Consider the following 11,227-nt stretch of genomic DNA (forward strand, 5'->3'; position numbering starts at 1 on the left):
GCTCAAACAATTTATTTTTAAAATTTTCAGTCAAGCTAGCAATCTGCATCACAGTCGCTTAAAAATTCATATCTCGAGTTCCAAAACTAGAAATCCAATTCTGTAAATTTTTCCTAAAACTAGACTCATATATCTATTTAATAATTTTTTTCTAGAATTTTTGTTCTAGCAAATTAGTACAGTTTATTAGTTAAAGTCTCCACTATTTTAGGGTTTGACTGCTCTGACCTCTGTGTATTACGAATCAGATATCTCTTTGTACAGAGTTTCAATGACTATTCCATTTATTTCTAATAAAACTAGACTCAATAATGAATCTGTACATATAAATCATGACTTCTAATTATCTTTGAAAAATTTATGGTGAATTTCCAAAGTCAGAACAGGGGATCCAGAAATCGCACTGGACCTATTTCACAAAAATTTAAACATCTCATAAAATATAACTCATATACCTGTTTTGTTCCATCCATATGAAAATAGACTCATAAATCTTCAATTACATATATTATTCATCATCTAATTGTATCTCTACTATTTTTAGTGATTTTTCAAACTCACGTCACTGCTGCTGTCTGAATCTATTTTATGGTAAATTTTACCTATTTCATGGTTTCCATGGATTAGCTAGCAATTTAGCATACATAACACCAAATATGATCATGATTAGCCATTCCAATGGCTAATAATTACCAAGCATTTCCATACCACTCAATCACCATATCATAAGACCATATATACAAAATGATTATAATGCTATACATGCCATACTCAAAATATACAAGCCATTATGCCAAGATGGTATACGGATAGTGTGAGTGTGCCTCCGACCGTTCCCGATTTCCGAGCTGGCTTGTCAACATTACAAGGAGTGGAAAGGAGGGAGTAAGCATAAATGCTTAGTAAGCTCACATGCAAATAGCAAGTAACACAACTATATATGCAAACATAAAACATCATTTGCATAATCATCACCGAGACATTCATATCACATTTTCATTTATCATCTTACCATATTGTTGTTATATCGAGTTTTCAACCCGAGGGTTAAGTACATACCTGTTCAAAGTATTCATTTCACAACACTTACCAATACGTCCCTTTCATCTCAAGTATTCCTCCATTTGAGTAGAATTTTACCCGTTGAACACATCGGAATATAATTCGGATACATGGAAAGTTTGCACATAAGTGCCACATATGTAGCCAAGCTACCATGTAACCCGCCCATAAGTGAACTCGGACTCAACTCAACAAGCTCGGGCGTTCGCATCCATAAGTGAACTCAGACTCAACTCAACGAGCTCGGATGCCTAGTTACATCCGTCGAACTCGGACTCAACTCAACGAGTTCAGACATTCGCATCCATAAGTGAACTCGGACTCAACTCAACGAGTTCGGATGCCCAAATATCCTAGTGACATGTCACTTGTGTGCTAATCCATTCCTAAGGTTCAACGGGACCTTTTTCCCAATCATGTGTCTCAACCATCTTCTACGGAATGCCGTTACCAATACTCGGTAGTATTTCACATTTTCCAAGTATATCACATAATTTGACATATTAACAAACAATTATCACAGTATAATATTTCATTATAATTATCATATCATTAAATAACATTAAAATATTTAAAATAATAACTATGTTACCAACATTTACATATGAACTTACCTCGTATTCGAAAATGGCTACTTTTACCATTTCGTCCACAACTTGGTATTTTCCCCATTTTAGCCCGAATTTTAGTTTTCCTTGCTCTATCATTTAAAATATAGTCTAATTAGGACTCACATTATACAAATTGACCCAAAATCATATTTTGGAAAAATTACAGTTTTGCCCCTAAACTTTCGTATATTTACACTTTTTCCCCAAAGCTCGTAAATTAAACTTCAGCCTATTTTCTTATGTTTTATGACATGCTGATCATTTTTCCCTTCTATGGTAACATCAAATTCTCACTCTAACATGTACTTATGACTATTAGGTATTTTTACCGATTAAGCCCTTTTGCTCATTTTCGCTTAAAACCGAGTAGCACAAGTTGTCTAACATAATTTAAAACCTCATATTCTATCATAAAACACCAAAATACACAAATTTCACCTATGGGTATTTTTCCAAATATGAACCCTAGGTTGAATTATTGCTAGCATAAGCTTAATCGAGCTACCAGGACTCTAAAAACGTAAAAATCATTAAAACGAGGCTAGAACGGACTTACAATCGAGCTTGGAAGCTTGAAAAACCCTAGCCATGGTTTCTCCTTGCTATATTCGGCCATGGGGTTGAAGATGAGCAAAATTGGCTTTTAATTTTGTATTTTAATTCATTTTACCCCTAAATGACCAAAATGCCCTTACTACTAAACTTTCCAAAAATTCCATCCATGTCCAATTTTTGTCCATAGACTTAGAAATTGGTAAAATTGCTATTTAAGACCTCCTAATTAATATTTCAAAACAATTTCATACTAGAAACTTCTAGAATGCAAGTTTTACAAATTATTTGATTTAGTCCCTAATTTCAATTTAAGCACTTTATGCATAAAATTTCTTCACGAAATTTTCACACAATCATGCAATCATATCATAGACCTCAAAATAATTAGAAAATAATTATTTCTATCTCGAATTTTGTGGTCACGAAACCACTATTCTGACTAGGCCCAAAATCAGAATATTACAACTCTCCCCCCCTTTAGGGATTTTCGTCCCCAAAAATCTTACCAGAAAAGTGGTCTTCACTTTTAATCTCATATTTGGTGTCAAGAACTTTCACTTAGGCTGTACCTCCAATACATCTCTTTAATTTCTCATATGATCCAAAGCTTACGTCTCAACTCTCAATCGTTCTTAAATTTTCAACCCTTCTCGTTTCCCATGATATCATGACATAAAACTCGGATCTTAACTTGATTAATGGAGACCGGAATTCCAAGAAATCCAACAATCAAAGAGACCTAAAATTCCATGAATCTGATGAGTAGGAATTCATTCAATACATATATGATTTATAGATCTCGCCAAACATTTAACAATAGGATACATCATATTTTCCTCTTTTCGCCATGGAAATATTTCTGATATGGCCTCGAGAATAGTCCTTCTCATTTCCATCCCAATATCAACACTGACAAAGATAATTTTGATAGATTCCAATGCTCGGCTTTAACACCTTTAACAACTCCGATTTTATGTAACATCGAAAGCTCTAAACTATCACACTACCTCACTGTCTTGAAACACATCACAATTCATACAATGGTACATTACTGAAAGTCAGGAAGTCTTTACTCAATGTAGACTAGTCTAGTTCAGACGCTTCGGTTACCAATATTCTCATCTATCCAAACTTTGTCAATATGTAATAAACTTTTTAGCTTTCACAAGACGAAAACCTTATCATTCGTAGTGATTTTAACTAATATCCAACTCTTTCTAATAAAGATACACTTCTCGTTCAGACTATTTACTCTTTTATCAGTACAAAAATGAAATTATATTATTAGACTTGAGAAAAATAATCCTGACATAATTGTCACATGAAATCTTTCAAATAAATAATTCACCATACCGATTTGAAACTCGCTTTTATCACCTATGCCTTTATGATGTCAAATCCTTACACGAAATTAGAAAAGAAAATCCCAATACTAAAATCACCACATTACCAAGATCAAATTAGAAGTATAGTCATATTTGACATGATTATCACGAGCTGAATAACGTACTTCGAACATGAGTCATAATTGACAAATTATAGAACAAAGATAACAAGAAAACCGAATAAAGAAATCCAAGATACGATACTATGTCGGAGAATCGAAAACCAAACTCATAGAGAAAATACAGAATACCCCGATAATTCTTCAAAGAAAGAAAGTCCAAAAGAAAACATCATTTAATCCCACTGGAATTAAATATAACAAGAACAATATATCTTCCCATACATATATATCAGATGAAGCATCAAGTAGAAGAAACAGGATCATAATATCATATGTATTCTCTCATCAATTCTTATCAGACGAAATGAAATAGAATACCCGATGAAATAGAGCAATATAAATTATAAACCAGTCAGACTACCAATGCTTTCATCCAACACCAGGATTAAAAGACATTCCCATATAACAAGAATTTCTTCAGAAGATCAATAGCCATATAAATATTTCTGAGAACGGGTAAACACATAGAACATCTCAAAAGAGACTGCTAAATCTGTCCAGTCATAACTGTCACACTCAGATAGTTCACATTTCAAATATCATTTCCCCAACTAGTTCAACCATCACAAATTTCATATTAAACCATTCACTAAAGAAGGTCAGTTCTGAATAAATTTTGATTTACACTTTTCTCGACCTTGCACCTGAGTAATTCGATTTACCAAAGAGAATTTCCTTCTCTAACTGGGACAGTGCATAGTTCCAATAATCTTTATATCAATCCGATACTTTACTGACTCTGACTTTACTTATCAGCTCATTTTTAATCTCTGATCATACTTATAATTATTCTATCACTGAACTCTTTGGGTTCTCAACCGGAAACTTATTCAATACAAATCTCAAGAAATTCCATTATAAGTACCACTTCGGTAAGGGGGAGGGGTTGTAGGACCTCTGACTCAACTTTCTTATACATACATATATGACATAACTCCCATCATTATAGCAACATCATCAAAATCATGTCATTCATTCAGGCAATGCAACATTCATGTTGGCTTACACAAATTTTCCTATTATCCCATTTAGACAATATACTTATGCATACATTCTATGTTTTCTAGATAGCTTTACTTATCCATTCATTTAATTAAATTAATTCATGCTCATGACATCATATAAGACCAAACAAATATAGATATTTGCATCACAATCACAACTTTCATTTCGTGCATCATCATGTACATATCATTACAATCATATAATTCAGTCCAACAATTTAACATAGATAAGTTCATTTCATTATAATCCTTTATCTCATAAAAATTATATATCATTAGCATTCATCAACATTCGACGTCCAAATCAAGACAATGACATTTTCATTCGTATCATAATATTATGACTTTTATTCATACCTCTACTACTTTCTATTTATTCCGTTCATCTTATCAAGTAAGCCATATACACTACATATATAAGCATTAAGCAAATATGGATATTTATCACATATGTATCATAAACTTTTATTCATACTTTTCTGAACCGAGACTTATCATAATCATAATTTTACTCAAATACCTTCTCATAACATTGAACATGGTCGGCGCAACTCGGTTGGAGAGTACCCTGTCTAAATAAGACAGTACTTATACGTGTCAGAAGACATCACACTATCATAGATCAGTGGCATGTATAGCTAAACTTTTACACATGCTAGGTTAGTCCGAGAACCGACTAAACCTACTCTGATACCACCAAATGTAACGCCCGGTACTCGAGACCATCTCTGGAGTCAAACACGAGGTGTTAACAGACTTAATTCATTACTTAAATAGCTCAAACAATTTATTTTTAAAATTTTTAGTCAAGCTAGCAATCTGCGTCACAGTCGCTTAAAAATTCATATCTCGAGTTCCAAAACTAGAAATCCAATTCTGTAAATTTTCCCTAAAACTAGACTCATATATATATTTACTAATTTTTTTTAGAATTTTTGGTCTAGCAAATTAGTACAGTTTATTAGTTAAAGTCTCCCTTGTTTTAGGGTTCGACTGCTCTGACCTCTGTGTATTACGAATCAGATATCTCCTTGTACAAAGTTTCAATGACTATGCCGTTTGTTTCTAATAAAACTAGACTCAATAATTAATCTGTACGTATAAATCATGACTTCTAATTATCTTTTAACAATTTATGGTGAATTTCCAAAGTCAGAATAGGGGATCTAGAAATCGCTCTGGACCTGTTTCACAAAAATTTAAACATCTCATAAAATATAACTCATATACCTGTTTTGTTCCATCCATATGAAAATAGACTCATAATTATTAAATTCCATATATTATTCATCATCTAATTGTATCTCTACTATTTTTAGTGATTTTTCAAACTCACGTCACTGCTGTTGTCTGAATCTATTTTATGGTAAATTTTACCTATTTCATGGTTTCCATGGATTAGCTAGCAATTTAGCATACATAACACCAAATATGATCATGATTAGCCATTCCAATGGCTAATAATTACCAAGAATTTCCATACCACTCAATCACCATATCATAAGACCATATATACAAAATGATTAAAATGCTATACATGCCATACTCAAAATATACAAGCCATTATGCCAAGATGGTATACGGATAGTGTGAGTGTGCCTCCGACCGTTCCCGATTTCCGAGCTGGCTTGTCAACACTACAAGGAATGAAAAGGAGGGAGTAAGCATAAATGCTTAGTAAGCTCACATGCAAATAGCAAGTAACACAACTATATATGCAAACATAAAACATCATTTGCATAATCATCACCGAGACATTCATATCACATTTTCATTTATCATCTTACCATATTGTTGTTATATCGAGTTTTCAACCCGAGGGTTAAGTACATACCTGTTCAAAGTATTCATTTCACAACACTTACCAATACGTCCCTTTCATCTCGAGTATTCCTCCATTTGAGTAGAAGTTTACCCGTTGAACACATCAGAATATAATTTGGATACATGGAAAGTTTTCACATAAGTGCCACATATGTAGCCAAGCTACCATGTAACCCGCCCATAAGTGAACTATAACTCAAATCAATGAGCTCGGGCGTTCGCATCCATAAGTGAACTCGGACTCAACTCAACGAGCTCGGATGCCTAGTTACATCCGTCGAACTCGGACTCAACTCAACGAGTTCGGACATTCGCATCCATAAGTGAACTCGGACTCAACTCAATGAGTTCGGATGCCCAAATATCCTAGTGACATGTCACTTGTATCCTAATCCATTCCTAAGGTTCAACGGACCTTTTTCCCAATCATGTGTCTCAACCATCTTCTACGGAATGTCAATTCTGGATACTCGGTAGTATTTCACATTTTCCAAGTATATCACATAATTTGACATATTAACAAACAATTATCACAAGATAATATTTCATTATAATTATCATATCATTTAAATAACATTAAAACATTTAAAATAATAACTATGTTACCAACATTTACATATGAACTTACCTCGTATGCGAAAATGGCTACTTTTACCATTTCGTCCACAACTTGGTATTTTCCCATTTTAGCCCAATTTTAGTTTTCCTTGCTCTATCATTTAAAATATAGTCTAATTAGGACTCACATTATACAAATTGACCCAAAATCATATTTTAGAAAAATTACGCTTTGCCCTAAAATTTCAGATATTTACACTTTTTCCCCAAAGCTCGTAAATTAAACTTCAGCCTATTTTCTTATGTTTTATGACATGCTGATCATTTTTCCCTTCTATGGTAACATCAAATTCTCACTCTAACATGTACTTATGACTATTAGGTATTTTTACCGATTAAGCCCTTTTGCTCGTTTTAAGCTTAAAACCGAGTAGCACAAGTTGTCTAACATAATTTAAAACCTCATATTCTATCATAAAACACCAAAATACACAAATTTCACCTATGGGTATTTTTCCAAATATGAACCCTAGGTTGAATTATTGCTAGCATAAGCTTAATCGAGCTACCGGGACTCCAAAAACGTAAAAATCATTAAAAACGAGGCTAGAACGGACTTACAATCGAGCTTGGAAGCTTGAAAAACACTAGCCGTGGTTTCTATTTGCTATATTCGGCCATGGGGTTGAAGATGAGCAAAATTGGCTTTTAATTTTGTATTTTAATTCATTTTACCCCTAAATGACCAAAATGCCCTTACTACTAAACTTTCCAAAAATTCCATCCATGTCCAATTTTTGTCCATAGACTTAGAAATTGGTAAAATTTCTATTTAAGACCTCCTAATTAATATTTCAAAACAATTTCATACTAGAAACTTCTAGAATGCAAGTTTTACAAATTATTCGATTTAGTCCCTAATTTTAATTTAAGCACTTTATGCATAAAATTTCTTCACGAAATTTTCACACAATCATGCAATCATATCATAGACCTCAAAATAATCATAAAATAATTATTTCTATCTCAGATTTTGTGGTCACGAAACCACTATTCTGACTAGGCCCAAAATCAGGATATTACATTAGCTCTTTTGGCCCTTAGTGTCCACGAAGAGGTGCTGGCCATATCAATCATCAGCTGTCCATGTTCATGCCGTCCCATACATGTACCTAAAAATAATTTTAATTAAGCAAATTAAATCAGCCATTAAGACATCATAAAGTTGGTTGCAGCTAAGACAAATTTATTCAATTAAATTCGGTTGGACATATTAAATAGCAACATGAAATAAATTTGTCCTAGACTTAACATATTAAAATAGCTAATAATTATGTATTAACTAAGACGATTTAAACTAAATTAAAATGTCTAGAATTTTGACACATTAAACGCCACTAATTATTTGAGTTGAACTTAACTATATTAACTAACTTAATTAAATAGCTAAATGTATTCCAGTAGCTTAAAACGCAAAAAAAAAAAAAAATGAAACAAAATCAAGCTCAATGAGCTAGAATCAAGTCGAATTAAGCTCCATTGAGTTGGGTCGAGCTAGGTCAGCTTGCAAGAGTTTGTAAACTATACTTGGTGAGCTAGTCCAAGAGTGATCAATGAGTCCGGCCACTCCTTCTCCCCATGCCGATCAATATAACTTGCAAGTGCTTCTTGGAACTTCTTAGAATGTGACCAAGTAATAAGACCTTAGGGCAGATTTATGGGATCCGTAGCAACTTCCCTAGCTAGGATCGCATCATCCCCCTTTTCAAGGCGATTTGTCCCCAAATCGTCACCTACATCAAAAGGGGATAAATCGGCAACGTTAAAGGCAACACTTATATCGTACTCACCTAGTAAGTCTAACTTGTAAGTGTTTTCGTTGATTTTCAAATACTTGAAAAGGACTATCGCCTCTTGGAAAAAGTTGGACCTACTTTGAGTGGGGAACCTTTCTTTGCACATATGGATCCAAACCCAGTCACTGGGTTCAAAGAGCATCTGCTTACGTCCTTTGTTCATCTTATGAGCATATTGCTCGATTCTATTTTCAATGTTTTCCCTAACTCTTTGATGTAATTGTTTCACAAATTTTGCCTTTTTCTTTCCATCTACATGCACCAATTGATTAGAAGGAAAAGGAAATAAATCCAAAAGAGTTAAGGGATTAAAGCCATATACCACTTCAAAAGGTAAATGCTTGGTAGATGAATACACCGAACGATTGTAAGCGAATTTAATGTATGGTAGACACTCCTCACAAGACTTCAAATTCTTTCTAATTATGGCTCGCAGCAAGGTTGATAAGACCCGATTAACGACCTTCGTTTGGCCGTCTGTTTGGGGATGGCATATTGTTGAGAACAAAAGCTTGGTGCCAAGCTTACCCCACAGAGTTCTCCAAAAGTGGCTAAGGAACTTAGCATCATGATCGAAAACAATGGTCATCAGGACTCCATGCAACCACGCGATCTCCTTAAAAAATAAATTAGCAATGTTTAAGACATCATCAGTCTTGTAACATGCAATAAAATGAGCCATTTTAGAAAACCTATCTACTACAACAAATATAGAATCTTTTCCATTCTTTGTTCTAGGAAGGCCTAGAACGAAATCCATGGAGAAATCCACCCATGGTGCTTTCGAAATCGGTAATGGAGTGTATAGACCATGCTCACATACTTTAGCCACGTTTCGCCTCATCTTTGGCCAATAAAAGTGCTCTTGAAGTGTAGCCAAGGTTTTGGCTATGTCGAAGTGACCATTAGACCCCCGCTATGTGCTTTATTAACTAGCACATCTCTAATCGATCCTAGGGCATACAAAGCTTGTTCTCTCGGAAAAGAATCCATCTTGCCAAAAGTACCTATCATGAAAACCTTGTACACACAACTTGTATACTTCACTAAAGTCAGAATCATTTTCATACAAATCTTTCAAATAAGCAAATCCAAGCAACTTAGCATCCAAATGGTTAATTAAAGCATACCTACGTGATAGAGCATCCACAACAATATTTTCTTTACTTTGTTTATACTTAATCACGTAAGTGAAAGATTCCAAAAAATCTACCCACTTAGCATTGCGTTTGTTCAACTTGGTTTGACCGTTTAAGTGCTTTAAGGCCTCGTGGTCTGTATGTATGACAAATTCTTTTGGCCATAGGTAGTGCTGCCATGTCTTCAACGCATGTATTAAGGCGTACATCTCCTTGTTATAAGTAGGATAGTTGAGTGTAGCCTCGTTGAGTTTCTCACTGAAGTAGGCAATGGGTCAACCATATTGCGTCAAAACCTCCCCGATTCGAATCCCCATCAAGGAAGCAGCTAAGGTGCTAAAGTTCGACACAAACCTCCTATAGAAGCTTGCAAGTCTGTGAAAGCTTCTAACTTGACTGATGTTAGCGGGACACGACCATTCTTGAATCGCTTTAACCTTCTCTTGATCCATTTCAAGGCCACCCGCACTCAAAACAAACCCATATTTCATTTTGAATACCATCTTCCACTCATCTCCCTCTCGCATGCGTATTTGATGATATCCGCTCTTCAAATCTATCTTGGAGAAGATTTTGGCACCACTGAGTTCATCTAACATGTCATCGAGCATAGGTGTAGGGTGCCTATACTTAACGGTAATTTTATTAATGGTTCGACAATCCACACACATTCTCCATGAGCCATCCTTTTTGGGCACTAACAGAACGAGCACCATACATGGGCTTAAACTTTCTCGTATATAGCCCTTCTCCATCAAATCATCTAATTGACATTGCAACTCCTTAGTCTCCTTGGGGTTGCTTTGGTATGCTAGACGATTCGGAATCATAACTTCAGGCACAAAATCTATTTGGTGTTCTATGCCTCGAAAGGAAGGCAATCCACTTGGTATCTCCTCTAAAAGTATGTCCTTGAATCCCTGAAGCAAAGTCACAATAGAAAAGGCAAATTTTTTTCAAAATCGTTAGATTCAAAAAGACATTCTTTGTACATAAGTACAAGAATAGGCTGGCGCATCAACAATGATTTCCTCACTTCTCTTTTTCTTGCAAAAAAACTCATTTTACCACTTTCGTTTTCTTTTTTCTTTTCTTTTTCAACTCATATTTT

This window comes from Gossypium arboreum, chromosome 5, assembly GCF_025698485.1.
Source record: "Gossypium arboreum isolate Shixiya-1 chromosome 5, ASM2569848v2, whole genome shotgun sequence".
Lineage (NCBI taxonomy): Eukaryota > Viridiplantae > Streptophyta > Magnoliopsida > Malvales > Malvaceae > Gossypium > Gossypium arboreum.